At 43.3% G+C, this 15567-nt stretch overlaps 1 protein-coding gene across 1 annotated transcript in view; it reads left to right on the plus strand.

The window, feature by feature from the left end:
- Positions 1-15567, plus strand: part of LOC140219782 (ubiquitin-conjugating enzyme E2 D2-like) — a 130427-nt gene that overhangs the window by 72969 nt on the left and 41891 nt on the right. The window contains exon 2 of the mRNA XM_072289627.1: positions 6238-6322. The gene's annotated coding sequence lies outside the window, so the exon portion shown is untranslated. The remainder of the gene's footprint in view (positions 1-6237; positions 6323-15567) is intronic.

Below are 15567 nucleotides of genomic sequence, written 5' to 3' on the forward strand. Positions count from 1 at the left end.
GGTAGTTTCTGGGGGCAATTAATTACAATAAACTTGGTCCTCGAGGGAATAGTAAGATTATTTATACACCATATTGTAGCGTTATCGAAGTCATTATTGAGTTCGGTAACGAAGGATGAAATATTTTTATCGTAGTTAATAATGGTTTTGTCGTCGCCGTACAATACACTGGATGTTACAGTCAGGCCGATCGTTAATGTAAATTATTCATAATAAAGGTCCGAGAATAGAACCCTGTGGTACCCCTAGGTTAGTAACCTTAGGTAACATTTCTAATGTTTTTCCAAAGCTAAGTTATGTCTATCCTGCAGATAGGTTGTTTGTTTATTGATGCGCTTGAAATGTTTTACAGAAAAAGTAACTCTAGGAGGTCCCATAGTCAAAGACTGGGGAGGGACCTCCAACAATAAATACATAAAAAAGTACACTTATCACGGTTAACAGCAGTAGCAATCTAAGGAATAGAAAGTATTAACAAAGTCATAGTATTAACAATAAAGTATGTATGAACACAAAAAGCAGATCCTAGCAGTATTATTTGACATAAAGGAGCGTAAAATATATACAACACAATCACTTTCCCTACAAGTTGTGACGAATTTTCCTCTTAAATAAATGAATGGAAGGAAATGATTCAATGGAGGGTGGTACTGATTTCATATTGATGCCAAAAAATTCGCAGTAAATTTGCCGTAGTTAGTCCTTGGTTTCGGTACGAGGTAGTTATTATGGGTGTGAAAATCGAGTGCCAGTGAAATGGGGGGGGGGTCTTTTGTTATAAACGAAATTGGTAATTCTCCTGGACAAAATTTATACGTCAGGACACTAAGAGAACATTTATTTAAATCCACTACTGACAAAATATTATATGTGCGGAATAATCGCCGAGCAATACGTGAAAAATGGCTGTAACTGATTATTCTCAAAGCTTGGTTTTGTGTGTGTTGCAGGGGTGCCAAGTGAGTTGCGTAGCTATTGCCCCAAGAAGAAATGCGGTAAGAGATTTGGCTGTGAAGAAATGCGTAGTAGTTAAATTAATATACGTATAGGAAAATAGGGGCGGACTTTGATTAATATTCCGATACCATATGCTGCTTTACGGGCTAATAAGGATATGCGAGTTGTAAATTTCAAACGATAAAATACGTAAGTTGTAAAAGTTGCAAATTTCAACTGTTACTACTATCGTAGTAACATTAGTGCTGGCCCAGTTATGCCTATAGCTTCCAACTTTAAAAACAATGTGATGGTTAATAGTGCCAAAGCTTTGGTAAAATCAATAAAAACTGAACCGGCAAAGTACCCTTTATCAATAGCTTCCTTTAAGCGATCCGCTAGGGAGATAACAGCAAGGTCTGTCAAATAGCCAGGATGAAAACCATACTGAGAATTGGAAATAATACTAAATTTAGAGGGGCAATTGGTTAATCGAGTAACAGCAAACTGAAACAGTGTTATCCTAAGCGCGACAGTGCAGGCACTTGCTATCCATACAGGCCTAGACATGGCACGTCGACAGATCCCTCGCTCCTGTCGAGAGATGACTTGTCTGAAGCTTCGACGTCGATGGCAGATGCTCGACACCCGGCAGGAGGACCAATCAGATCGCACGGCGTAGGTTCGGCGCGGATGGATCCTAACAGACGTTCATGGTGGCTAGAGCCCCTATTTTATGGCGCTGCAGAGTGTTATTAAATTTAGACAGGTAATTGGTTAATCGAGTAACAGTCAACTTTTCAATCACTTTACTAAAGAATGGCAGTATACATATTGGGCGCTAATTCGTTAGTAAAGAACGATTGCCTCTCTTAAAAACTGGAATTACTTTTGCTCGTTTCAGCTCAGATGGAAGAATGCCGGTCCTGAATAATAAATTGTTAATAAACATAAAACATCACATATGAGATGAGCAAGCAGTTTTATGTTACCAGGATGATTATTATGAAGACCGGCACTGGTTACTTTCAGCGTGCGAAGGACATCAAGGACCTCGTGGGGAGTTGTAGGGTAAAGAAAAAATTAATGCGGCGCACGATTCAGTGACAAAGGATGGCTACTGATGACTGGTTTGTCCGGGAAAAAGGCACCACTGAACGCTCTTACTATCTCAAATGGTTGATCAAATGCAATGTGATCGTTTGTGATGGTATCCATAAACGTGAGTTGTTCATTTCTGCGCAAAAAGGAATTTAAAACTTGCCACTTTTGTCGTGAGTTGCTGCCAGATTGACAGTTTGTGCTCATAGTAGCTCTTCCTTGCATTCTTTATTTTGCTGTTGAGTGCGTTGCAAAATTTTTTGTATCGTGCAGGGAGGGCGAAATTAACAGGTTGCCTTTGAGTTTTTTTTTATGTAGGTTGTTACGGTTACGTATATTGGCTCGCATGCTAGCATTTAACCAAGGGTTTTGAGGAAGCGAGAGGATTTTCTTGCATTTTTTCTTGACGGTATGTGAATCGATTAATGATGCCGAAATTGCGGAGAAGTGAGAAATCGCTTCTTGCGGATCATTATTTTCAAGGTCAACAGACCAGTCAGTTTTCGTCAGTTTCCAAAAAGGCATCTTTGTTTAGTACTTAGCTGAAGTATCAAATAGTGGGTGACTGCGGCTCTGAGTCGAAGAAAACAAAGATAGGGTAATGATCTGTTATGTCGACATCAAGGATACCAGCCTCTGGCGGTGACGTTATGTTGCTTAGCGCATGATCTCTAGTAGTGTGCCCTCATTTAGCTTATTACAGCGAGTAGTTAGCGTTATCAAACTTTCAAAACCGTAACTCTGAAAACAGTTGCTCTAAAGGGAGGAGGTAGGCGAAGTTTCATCCAGGTGGTTTATATTAATATCGCCCATAATAACCACATTCTTGTTTTCAAATTATATTTTCTCTGGCGAATAATCGACGGCGGAACAAAAGTCGATGTAAGATAAGGACGGTGATCTGCAAATGCAACCAAAAATAGTTTCTGTTATCAGCCTGAAGAAAATGATTGAATTCTAACCAGATTCAGTTTGTTAGCTTTGTGTCGAGGTTATGACGACGTTTATAGCTAAGATGTGATACGTAAACGGCCACACCACCATGACTGCTGGTTTGTCTATTTATTTATTTATTTAAAATACCTTACAGGCCCATTTAAGGACATTGGGTAAGGGGGGACACAAAGTAAGTGTTTCAACAGGAGTAAACAATATAAATATCAATAGAGGCATTCACAAGATAAGTAAAGCGAAGGTCAATAAATGTTTGTCTAGGCTAAGCTTTAGACAGCGTAAACACAGTAATGTACTCATACACACAAGAAATACACAAATACAAGTGTGAAACAGGGAAGGAATGCAGGTCAATAACATCCGTATACAATGTTTCTACAGGAAACTTTGCAATTCTTCGCGAAAGGCGTCACGATTTGTTATGCACGCAATGTTATCAGGAGGACTTTTCCGTACGGTTATGACACGTGGCAGTGCTGATGCGTTAAATGACAGTGTATTGCCGAATATGCGTATGAAACTATGGTTATTGTTAAGGCGACGTGACGTGTGCGCTGGTGCTTCAAGCGGCAACACATGAGGTCGATTACCATGAACGTATCTATGGAAGAGGCAAAGAAGACTTATCGTGCGACGAGTTTCAAGTGGCTGGGGCGAGATATCTGCTTTAGTCTTAGTTACGCTGCAAGTTCTGTCGTAGTTACTTGTGATGGAGCGCGATGCCCTCTTCTGAATTATTTCTAGCATATCCACTAAATAATTTTGATGTGGTGACCATACTGATGACGCAAATTCTAACTGTGGGCGAACAAAAAAAAAGTCTGATATGCTAATTTACGAACTGTAGCAGGGGATTTACGCAAGTTCCATCGAAGATAACCCACAGTTTTCGAAGCTCTTGCGCAGATAGCTGTTATGTGTGTACTCCAGGAAAGATGACTTGTAAGTTCAATGCCAAGGTACTTGTAGGACGATGTCGGTGGTACGGCGGTGTTATTTAGGACGTAAGAAAAGTGAGTTTGAATGTTTTCCTGAGAAGGACATAACTTTACATTTGTCCGAGTTCAGGGTCATCTACCACGTACAGCACCAGAAACTGACACGGTTAAGGTCGTTCTGCAATACTAAATGGTCATCAGATGTTTTTATCGTACGGTATAAAATGCAATTGTCGGCGAAAAGCCTTATCTGCGATTATGTTTTGTGGAAGGTCATTAATGAAAATTAAGAAAAGAAGAGCACCAAGGACACTGCCTTGCGGTACACCAGAAGTAACGTCAGAAGTAAGCGATGAGTGGTTATTAACAACAGTGAACTGTTGCCGCAAGGAGAGAGTTTCGGAGCCAAGATAGTTAATGAATCTAGCCGGAGCGCGGATATCTTTGAGATGAGGCGACAATGAGCGACACGATCAAATGCTTTGAAAAAATCTAAGAATACACAGTTAGTCTGTTGTTTGTTATTCATGCTGGAATGTAATTCTGTTGTAAATTCGAGCAACTGAGTTTCACAATATAAGCCTTTTGTGAATCCATGCTGGTTAAAATAAAAAGTCATTTGATTCTGAATGGCGGTAGACATGCGATGCTATATGTTCCAGTAGTTTACAGCAGATGCATGTTAATGAGATGGGACGGTAATTTCGTTAAGAGTACTTGTTATCCCCCTTGAATACAGGGATAACGCTTGCAATTTTTCAGTCCAGGAGTAGTTCGCCAGATAAGGATTTCCTAAAAATATGACACAAAATTTGGCTTGAAATTGTAACGGTATTTTTTGGTATTTTTGAGTTGATATTGTCTATACCGAAAGATATGGATAATCTCAGATTATTTATTAAAGACGAAATGCCATCTGCTGTAATATCTATTGGTATTCAGTACCAATATGACAATATTCGGTGAGTAGGAACGGAAGGAAAATAAGTTTTTTCGTCATCCCCGAGCCAAGTCTCAATAAAGAGACTTGGCTCTTGCCTCTGACTTAGTATGACTCAATATTAACAGGGATGCGATTCCAAAGTCAAATACCACAGAAACGAAGTGTGAATTTTTCATAGTTGAATCTGATTTTAGGTAATAGAAGATTATTGCGTTCTGAAAACCTAGTATTTTATTTATGAGGTTATCAAAAGGAATACTGTCTAATGATATTTCATGGTGAAAGAGACGAAATGTAATGAGTGACAACTTGTGATAGAACAGCTGTTGAATGGGTAAAACGTTAAGATGTTGATAGGTAAAGAATGGCAACATAACGAGCTATAAGTCATTAATTTGACTGCCTGATTTTGAAGAAGTTCAAGTGGTTTGAGATGAATGGCATATGTATTACCCCATGAAGATAAACAGTATCATAAATGACTATTAATATAAGCAGGATACAACGCTCTAATAACATGAAGTTGGAAGAATGCACATGTTTTAATGATAATGCGAATGCCAAATGAAACCGTTTTTATTAGCGAGTTGGCATGGCTATTGAACTTAAGGTGTTCGTCGTGAGTAACACCCAGGAATTTAACAGCATCCGATGTTGGTATAACAAGTATTTAACGAGACAGTGATGGAAGAAGAAATCGCTGTTTGTGGGTTATGAAATAGTACAAACGTGCTCTAAAGGATTGATTTGAAGTTGACTATCTGTGCACCAGGAATACACTGTTAAGATTAGTTAAGTGCGTCTTGAGGCACGGTAAGCGATTTCTGTGGTGAGTAAATGGTCGTGTCATCAGCATATAACAAACAGTTACAAGTGGTGATGATATGTGGTGTTTAATGGCGCAAGGGCCAGGTATGGCCAAAGAGCGCCATGCCAAATGATAATTTTACCAATGTATTGTGAATGGAGAGCACAGTGAATTGATCATGGTAAATGTGACATGGCTGTAAAAAGGCCTAAAACCTGTCGCTGCAAATGGCGTAAAATAAATAGGTACTAAAATGATGGCACTGATAAATTAGGGCATAGGCGATGGCAATTGGGTTTCGTTAAAAACATGACGAAACAAAACAACGCATAACAGTGACAGTAAAACTTCAAGAGAGCCCTTTAATAGAAGGGCTGTTAGTCGTGTGCTAAAAATTACCTCTCCAAATGATTTTGAGAGTATCTGTTTCCGATAAAAACTGTAGGACAAATATCAGGTTAAAATCGGTTCATCACTAAGAAAAAATCTAGGGTGAAGAGGTATATTTTCATCATATGCAGAAAGAAAATACTTTCTTATCTGTGTTTCTAATGCAGGGCACTGAATAAGAACATGGAGTACTGTCAGACGATTGCCGCACGTACCACAAGTCGGGGAATCGCCTCCAATCAAGAGATAAGAGTGAGTACCGTATGTGTGGCCTGTCCTTAATCGGCAAAGAAGTACTTTTTTGTACCGTGCTGTTTTCCCACTTATCCAGTTCCCCAGTTTTTTTTTATGTGAAGCTTATTCATTGCTTGTGTATCCCACTCGCCTTGCCAACCCCGCAGGGGCGTCTGCGTAAGCAGGCGTTTGGTGTGTTGCGACACCACGTACCCGAGCACACGAGGGTTGGACCCTCCCGCGTGTAGCCGTGCGCGGCTTAGCCGTGTCTGGGGAAAGGGGGATCCTGGAGGTTGAGCCGATGCTGGGTGCTTGGGCCTTTAAGGCCCCTCGGCGGAGGCAACACACCTCTTTGGCCTCTGCTTCGCATAGACGGCACCTCCAGACTGACCCACCTGGAGGAAATCGGCAGTCGCCCTTTCCTGTTTCTCTCTTCCTACAACCTTCGTCTTTCCCTCACTTTCCACCTTTCCTGTCTCCTTCTATCTTCTGTTTACTTCCTTCTCCTTGGCGGCAAGGGTTAACCTGGTGTATGTATCCAACCTTGGGTATTTTATATTGGGTTATAGTGGCTACGTACAGCTGGCGTCTGCGTTTCCACCCGGATTCGTGGCGTTCCCTTGTTGGGCTCGGTGGTGGGCGGCTGGCGTAGCTGCCGAAATTAAATTATTCTGCATGACTAAGACGTCATCCCCCCCCCCCTTTCCGATCGTCCTCTTTCAAAAAGAGGACGCACCGAAGAAACTTTTCAGCTATTCAGCCAGCGCAAAGAAACTTTCCCCCGCTTTCATGTGATACACAGTCAAGATCCCGAAAAGACAGTTAGAACTCTCTCACCTTTCATCGTAGCTAAATGCCTTACCGACACACTAGGTGCTGGCTACAAAGTGACGAAAATGAGCAGTGGCGACCTTCTTCTTGAGGTCCGCGACACTCAACAGCATGGCAAACTCTCTAATCTCCTAGCATTCCGTAATGTGGCAATCACCGTTACTCCCCACCGATCATTGAACACGTGCAAAGGAGTAATCTCTGATGATCTATTGAGCCTAAGCGAGGAAGAGCTCCTGGAGGGCTGGAAAGAAGACAATGTTATCCAAGTTCAAAGAATAAAGATCAGGCGAGACAACCAAGATATTCCTACTAAGCATCTCATCCTTACCTTTGCATCGAGCGTGCTACCAGAAGCCCTAGAAACGGGATATACCAAAATTAGTCAGGCCTTACATCCCAAACCCCCGAAGATGCTTCAAGTGTCAGAGATATGGCCATGGTTCGCAAAGCTGCCGTGGCTGACTAACCTGTGCAAAGTGTGGTGAACACGAACACGAATCAAACAACTGTAATGGCACACTCCACTGTCCCAACTGTGATGGTGGACACCCAGCATACTCAAGAACTTGCCCTACATGGAAAAAAGAAAAAGACATAATCACAATGAAAATCAAAGAAAACATCTCATTTCAAGAAGCGCGGAAACGTGTTTCCTTTTTCCATACCTCAGGGTATGCTGGTGCGTTGCGCAAGGGGGCAACGTCGCAGCAGACTCCGGCTCCGGCCCAGCCCAAAACGAGTGTGGTTGCGGCCTTGCCACCAGCCCCCCTGGCGTCAGCAGCCAGCGCTGCTGCGCCGTCCCTGAAGGAGGGCCCATCGACCTCTGGGTCGGTGGCCTCCAAGGCCCTGCTTTTCGAGGCAAGGCCTACGCTGAAAACTCCCCGCTCGGGTGAGCGGAAGTCCAGCGGCTCCCAAGAGTCTATGGACATAACCCCGAGCCAGAAGGCGCATCTAGCGCCTCGGGAGCGGCGCGAGTCTCGCGACCGCTCCAAGAAAGACAAAACCCGTACCATAATCACGGAGCCTGAAAAGGCTCCGTAAGTCATTTCTCTAACTTGGCTCCTCTTGACACACAGCATAAAACACCAACAATATGGCTACACAAATAATACACTGGAACATTAGAGGTCTTATCCACAACTTCGATGACATTAAAGAACTCTTACACAAACATAACCCAAAGGTGCTGTGTGTTCAGGAGACTCATCTTAAATGCACACAAACAAACTTTCTTTGTCAGTATGCCATCTACCGTAAACACCGCAACGAGGCGAATACCTCGTCTGGCGGTGTACCAATAGTTGTAGACAAGTCCGTAGCTTGTCACCAGGTCGCCCTTCAGACGCCCCTTGAGGCAGTGTCAATTCGGGCAATTCTTTTTAATAAATTGATCACTGTATGTTGCATATACATACCGCCTAACTTTCATCTGGAAAAAAGTGATTTTTATAAACTAATTGACCAGCTTCCGCACCCTTACATACTCGCAGGCGATTTTAATGCACACCACACCATGTGGGGGGACTCGCGATGTGACGCGAGAGGTCGTTTCATTGAAAATTTTCTGGTGAACTCCGGTGCATGCCTCTTCAACAAGGAGCCAACTTATTATAATATTCACAATAATTCATATTCATCAATAGACTTGTCTATTGGCTCGGCTTCAATTTACCCGGACTTGCAATGGCACGTAATAATCCCTATGGAAGTGACCACTTTCCTGTAATGTTAAAGTCAACGCCTCAATATGAATGCCCCCTACATACACCCCGATGGAAACTAGCCTCCGACGAATGGAATGATTTTAAGGAAGCAACTTACTTATCACGAGATTTTATCACTGATATTAACTTAGACAATGCAGTAGCATATTTTACTTGTTTTATAATCGACGCAGCTGAAAAGTTCATTCCCCAAGCAAAAGGTCTCTCTTGTAAAAGACGGGTACCCTGGTGGAATGAACAGTGTAGACTGGCACGAAAGAAACAAAACAAAGCGTGGGGTTTGCTGCGTCGCTCCCCGACTGCAGAAAACCTCATGGAATTTAAGCTCGCAAAGTCACAAGGAAGGCGCACACGGAGACAGGCAAGGGGGGCTAGCTGGGAGGTTTCTCTCGGGCATCACTTCCTACACCCAAGAGTCCAAAGTATGGAATGGCGTACGAAAGATAAAGGGGCAACAAATCCACCCTCTGCCCTTAGTGGACGACCAAGGGACTACCTTAGAGGACCAGGCGAACGCTCTGGGCGAACACTTCGAACAAGTATCAAGCTCCACACATTACACAAGATCATTCCTCAAATATAAACAATTAGCTGAACTTAAGACACTTGATCGTAAATGCCGTCCAGATGAACCATATAACCGTCCTTTTTATATTGCCGAGCGTAAAGCTGCATTGAGCACATGTAGAAGCTCTGCACCGGGAGCTGACAGAATCATCTATGACATGATTAAAAACTTGCATGAAGACACACAAATGACACTTCTGGCACTTTTCAACTCTATCTGGGCTGCCGGATACCTCCCATCCTCATGGAAGGAAGCTATTGTTATTCCCGTCTTGAAGCTGGGTAAAGACCCTTCCTTGGCGGCAAGTTATCGCCCAATAGCTCTAACAAGTTGTCTTTGTAAGTTATTCGAAAAGATGATTAATCGTAGACTAATACATTTCCTTGAATTGAATGATATGCTTGATCCCTATCAGTGTGGCTTTAGAGAAGGGCGGTCCACAACTGATCATCTTGTACGCATTGAAGCAAATATCCGCGATGCATTTGTACATAAACAGTTCTTCCTATCGATATTCCTCGACATGGAGAAGGCGTACGACACGACGTGGCGATACGGGATTTTGCGAGACTTGTCGGGGATGGGCATCCGTGGAAATATGCTAAACATAATAGAAAGCTATCTGTCCAAACGTACCTTCCACGTGAAAATCGGCAATGTACTGTCGCGACCTTTCATACAAGAAAATGGTGTACCTCAACGAGGTGTGCTTAGTTGCTCACTCTTTATCGTGAAAATGAACAGCCTTCGTGCTTCATTACCGCCAGCCATTTTTTATTCTGTTTACGTAGATGATATACAAATTGGCTTCAAATCCTGCAACCTTGCAGTGTGTGAGGCAAGTACAACAGGGCTTGAACAAAGTATCTAAATGGGCAGACGAAAACGGATTTAAAGTGAACCCGAACAAAAGTTCTTGTGTGCTTTTCACAAGAGAGGCCTCGTTGCAGGTCCCAATATTGAAATGTATGGCCAGCAAATCCCTGTGAACAAAGAGCACAAGTTCTTAGGTATCATATTTGACTCTAAACTAACATTTATTCCACACATAAAGTATCTCAAGGTGAAATGCCTAAAAACAATGAACTTACTGAAAATTTTATCCCATACAACATGGGGCAGCGACAGAAAATGTTTGATGAATCTTCACAAAAGCCTCATTCGATCACGATTGGACTACGGTGCCGTGGTTTATCATTCTGCAGCCCCGAGCGCGCTAAAAATGCTAGACCCGGTTCACCATTTAGGAATTCGTCTGGCCACTGGCGCTTTCAGAACAAGTCCCATTGAAAGTTTGTATGTCGAATCAAATGAGTGGTCACTCCATCTCCAGAGAACATACATCAAACATATTTCCTGAAAGTCCACTCTAATCCTGAACATCCGTGTTTTAATACCCTTAACGATATGACATATGATTCACTCTTTCGTAATCGTTCCTCTGTAAGACAGCCTTCTCACTTCTCACTTCCTGTGAGGGAGCTTAGTGTTGAAATGGATGTCCCAATCCTGAAACATCGCCTAATGCCTCCAGCTAAGCTGCTGCCTCCTTGGGAATGGCAGATGATAGAATGCGATATATCTTTCATGCAAGTTACAAAACACGCTGCAGAGATTGAAATCCAGATGCATTTCCGGGAACTCCAATAAAACACTCCTGCACGGAGTTCTACACAGACGCATCGAAGTCACGCGAGGGGGTGTCCTATGCAGCCGTCGGCCCATCCTTCTCGCAATCCGACGTACTGCATCCGGAAACAAGCATCTTTACGGCTGAGGCCTACGCACTACTGGCGGCTGTAAAGCGTATAAGGAAAACAAAACTAAAAAAATCTGTTATATTTACGGACTCTCTAAGCGCTGTGAAGGCTTTGATGTCATTTTGTAAGCACAAAAATCCAGTAATCAATGAACTATATTCTGTCCTATGTAAAGCATATATATGTAACCAGCATGTCATCATATGCTGGGTGCCGGGTCATAGGGGCATCGAAGGTAACGTTCTGGCGGACCGGATGGCCACATCAATTGCATCGTATTCTGCCCATCCTACTGCTGCAGTCCCTGTTACAGATCTGAGGCCCTTCTTGCGCAGGAAACTGCGAAACTACTGGCAACGCTTTTGGGACCGGGAAACAAATAAGCTGCACGTAATAAAGCCACAATTGGGGTTCTGGCCTTCTGCAATAAAATCACGCCGGACAGATGTCCTATTCTGTCGCCTTAGAATAGGACACACATTTGGCACCCATAACTTTTTACTCACCGGAAATGACCCTCCAACCTGTGGCAGATGCGGGAAGAGGCTGACCGTGCTCCACGTCCTCCTGGAGTGTCGGAAAGCCGAATCTGAGAGGAGACATTTTTCTTTAGCATACCGGCAGCACATTCCCCTTCATCCTGTAATGTTACTCGGCCCAGAACCGCTCTTTGACACTAACACAGTCCTAGACTTCCTGAAAGACGTTGTGTTATATGTAATTAGCCCTATACGTTCATAGCGTCTCCTCTCAAGAGGATGCCGCTGTGACAGCTATTCCGTATAGCACATGCCTCTCGGCCCTTGCGTTTCAAGGGCTCTGGCGAGGCAGTAGGGCTCTTAGACAATTTTAGCATCTCGCATATTTTATATAATGCATCATTCTTTTCTAATGCATTTTAGTGATCATAGTACATGTCATTAATCATTGCCATAATTTTCTTACGTGTAATTTTTATGCAATTTACACACTCTTTTAGGCCCATTTACAGCCAGGTCACATTAAACTCACAGAGCCCATCAGACCACGACATGTTCATTACCACTAGCATGGTGCTCTTTGGCCATACCTGGCCCTTGCGCCATTAAGCCTCAAACATCATCATCATCATCGCCTTGCCAATCATTCCTTAACTTACGGCGTAGAAAAGGCTTGAGGTCTGTGGCAGAGATGCGGTTATTTCTATCTTTGTCGCTAAAACTCACTGACGTAGCCATTTCGTCAGCAGCCACATTGCCTTATATACCCCTGTGGCCAGGTACCCAGCATAAGACGATCACTTGGTTGCACATATTTGCAGAGCACAACAAGGTATATAGTTCATTCAAAACGGTGTTCTTATGTTTTCGTAGGCTAATTAGGGCTCTCACTACACCCAATGAGTCTGTGAAGACAATAGCCTTAGTGATATTTGTGAGCCGTATGTGTGGAATAGCCTTAACTGTAGCGTATACTTCCGCTGTAAAGATACTGGAGCGTGGGTTTAGTGCTCCAGGTGTTGAAAATGAGGGTCCCAGAGCTGCGTAAGCAACACCAGCTGGAGACTTCGAAGCATCTGCGTGAAATTCATCACAGTAGTACTTCTGCTTGAGTTCCAGAAAATGCGAATATATGTGTGCCTCCGGAGCTCGTTTCGATACTTCTAAGAAAGAGATGTCGCATTGGACAGTGCGCCACTCCCGAGGTGGTGGAAGCCGTGTAAGAGCCATTAGAACATTTTGTAAAAGAGGGATCCCTGTTTTTTCTGAGTGCTTCCAATCGGAGGGACAGAGGAGGCCTAGTGGCTGGGCGGTTACGAAACAGCCTAGCAGTGGACAAGTCGCATATAGTAGAACGACAAGGAGATTTAACATCTGAGTTAACTTTCAGGGCGTAGGAAAAAGTTAAAGATGTCCATTGGTAGTGCGATGACAATTCGTTTGATTCGACGTAGAGGCTTTGCACAGGGCTAGTCCTAAAGGCGCCTGTAGCAAGGCGGGTGCCTAAGTGGTGAATAGAATCTAGCATTTTCAGAGCACTAGGTCCAGCAGAATTAGACTATTGCTTCATAGTCAAGCCGTGTTAATATTAGGCTTTTGTACAGCTTTAAAAGGCATCTCCTGCTGTCGCTTCCCAAGATGTACGTGACAAGAGCTTCAGGAGGTTCATAGTCTTGAGGCACTTTGCCTTAAAATACTTCAGGTGTGGTAGAAAGGTTAGCTTGCTGTCTAAAAGGATACCTAGACATTTGTGTCCATGGCTCACAGATAGCCGTTCTCCATTTAGATCTATTGTGGGGTCCGCCAGTGTGCTTCTCTTTTTAGAGAACAGGACGCATGTACGTTTTTGAGGGTTTAGCTTAAAGCCATTTTCGTCAGCTCACTTAGACAGTTTATTTATGCAAAGCTGTACTTGTCGCTCGCAGATACTTAGATTGCATGATTTGAAACCTATCTGGATGTCATCCACTATACGGAATAAAACATAGTGCGTAGTATGACAGTCTGGATCGAGTTCATTTTGACAATGAAAAGAGTGCAGCTCAGCACACCACCTTGGGGAACACCAGCCGCTTGTGTAAATGGGGGAGACAGAACGTTACCAACTCTAACACGGAACGTCCGATTGGAGAGGTAACTCTGAATCACGTTCAGCAAGTTGCGTCGAACTTCCATTTCAGACAGGTCACGGAGGATTCCAAAGCCCCAGGTTGTGTCGTATGCCTTTTCCATATCTAAAAATACTGACAGGAAAAACTGTTTGTGGACGCATGTACGTTTTTGTACGCATCACGGATATTTGTCTCGATGCGAACAAGGTGATCTCTTGTGGATCTACCCTCCCTAAAACCGCACTGTAAGGGGTCGAGCATCTTGTTGCTTTCCAGAAAATGGATGAGGCGACGGTTAATCATTTTCTCAAATAGTTTGCATAGGCAACTTGTCAGAGCTATAGGCCTATAACTGTCGGGTGACGAAGGGTCCTTCTCCTCACTGAGAATGGGGATTACGATTGCTTCTTTGCAGGCAAACGGAATGTAGCCTGCGGAGAACATAGAATAGAAGAGTGGCAGTAGTGTTTCTTGGGTTCCAGGGTGTAAGTGTCTGATCATCTCATACATTACTCTGTCACTTCCTGGAGCGGACTTCTTGCAACAGTTCAGTGAGGCCTGGAATTCAGCCATTCCTAAATGACGATTCTATACTTCATTGGATGAGCTTTTTCGACCCAAATTCATCTGTTCTGCTAGTCGCTGGTATTTTAGGAATGTATCTGTGTAATGAGATGTACTGAAAATGTGCTCGAAATGTGATCCTAGACAATCTGCCTGATCCTCAAGAGGGTCTCCTTGTGTATTTAATAAAGGTAAGGGATCAGTTTCGTGGCCTTTTATTTTGTTCACCCTGTTCCAGGCTTTTCGTTTGTCTGTATATGAATTGATGCTGCTTCTGTAGTTTTTCCAACTTTCTCGTTTAGCGCGGCGCGTTCTTCTACCTTTCGACTTGATCGCCTTGAAATTAAGTTCTCTGTGGTTGGGGAGTTACGAAGGATATTCCAAGCCTTGTTTTGCTTTTTCCAGCCTTCCTTACACTCCTCATTCCACCATGGAATACGTCGTTTCGAGGGCGACCAATTTGTTGCTGGAATACATACTGATTCAGCATCAATAGTGTACGCTGTTATGTATGCTACTGCGTCGTCTAAGCTAAGCTAAGCTCAGAGATATCATTCCAGGGCAGCTGTGTTAGTTCGCGAAACTTTGTCCAGTCGGCTGAATCAACTTTCCATCGAGGAAGATGGCATGACTCACTTTGTTTAAGGTTTAGAACGATGGCGAAGTGATCACTCGCATAAGGGTTATTAAAGACATCCCACTCTAGATATGGCACAATTGTACTAAACACTATGCTTAGATCTATCGAAGAAAATGTTTTGTGTGTATAGCTGTAAAATGTTGGCGTTTTCTTGTTCACCAAGCAGGAACTTGAAGACAATAGGATGTTTTCTATAAGCCGTCCTCTCGCATCACAGCGAGAGTGGCCCCACAGTGGGCTATGCTCGTTTAGATCACCGACGACTATGTAATGGTGATGCAGCTCATCAATAAAGCTTTATGCTAGAGAGTTTATAACTTGGGGGGATGTAAACGGACGTGATGGTAACTAGTTTATTGAATAGCACTGCTTCGATAGCAACTGCCTCAAGAGGAGTTGGGATTTACAGATGCGGACAAGCAACGCTTCTATCGACTCTTATTGCTACCCCGCCGGACGATGCAACAGCATCATCTCGGTCTTTCCGGAAAATAGCGTATTGCCTAAGAAAGTTTGTTTGCGCAGATTTAAGATGTCTCCTGAACATACAGCACCTTTGGATTGTATTTGTGTAAGAGTTCTT

The sequence above is a fragment of the Dermacentor andersoni genome, chromosome 8 (assembly GCF_023375885.2).
Source record: "Dermacentor andersoni chromosome 8, qqDerAnde1_hic_scaffold, whole genome shotgun sequence".
Lineage (NCBI taxonomy): Eukaryota > Metazoa > Arthropoda > Arachnida > Ixodida > Ixodidae > Dermacentor > Dermacentor andersoni.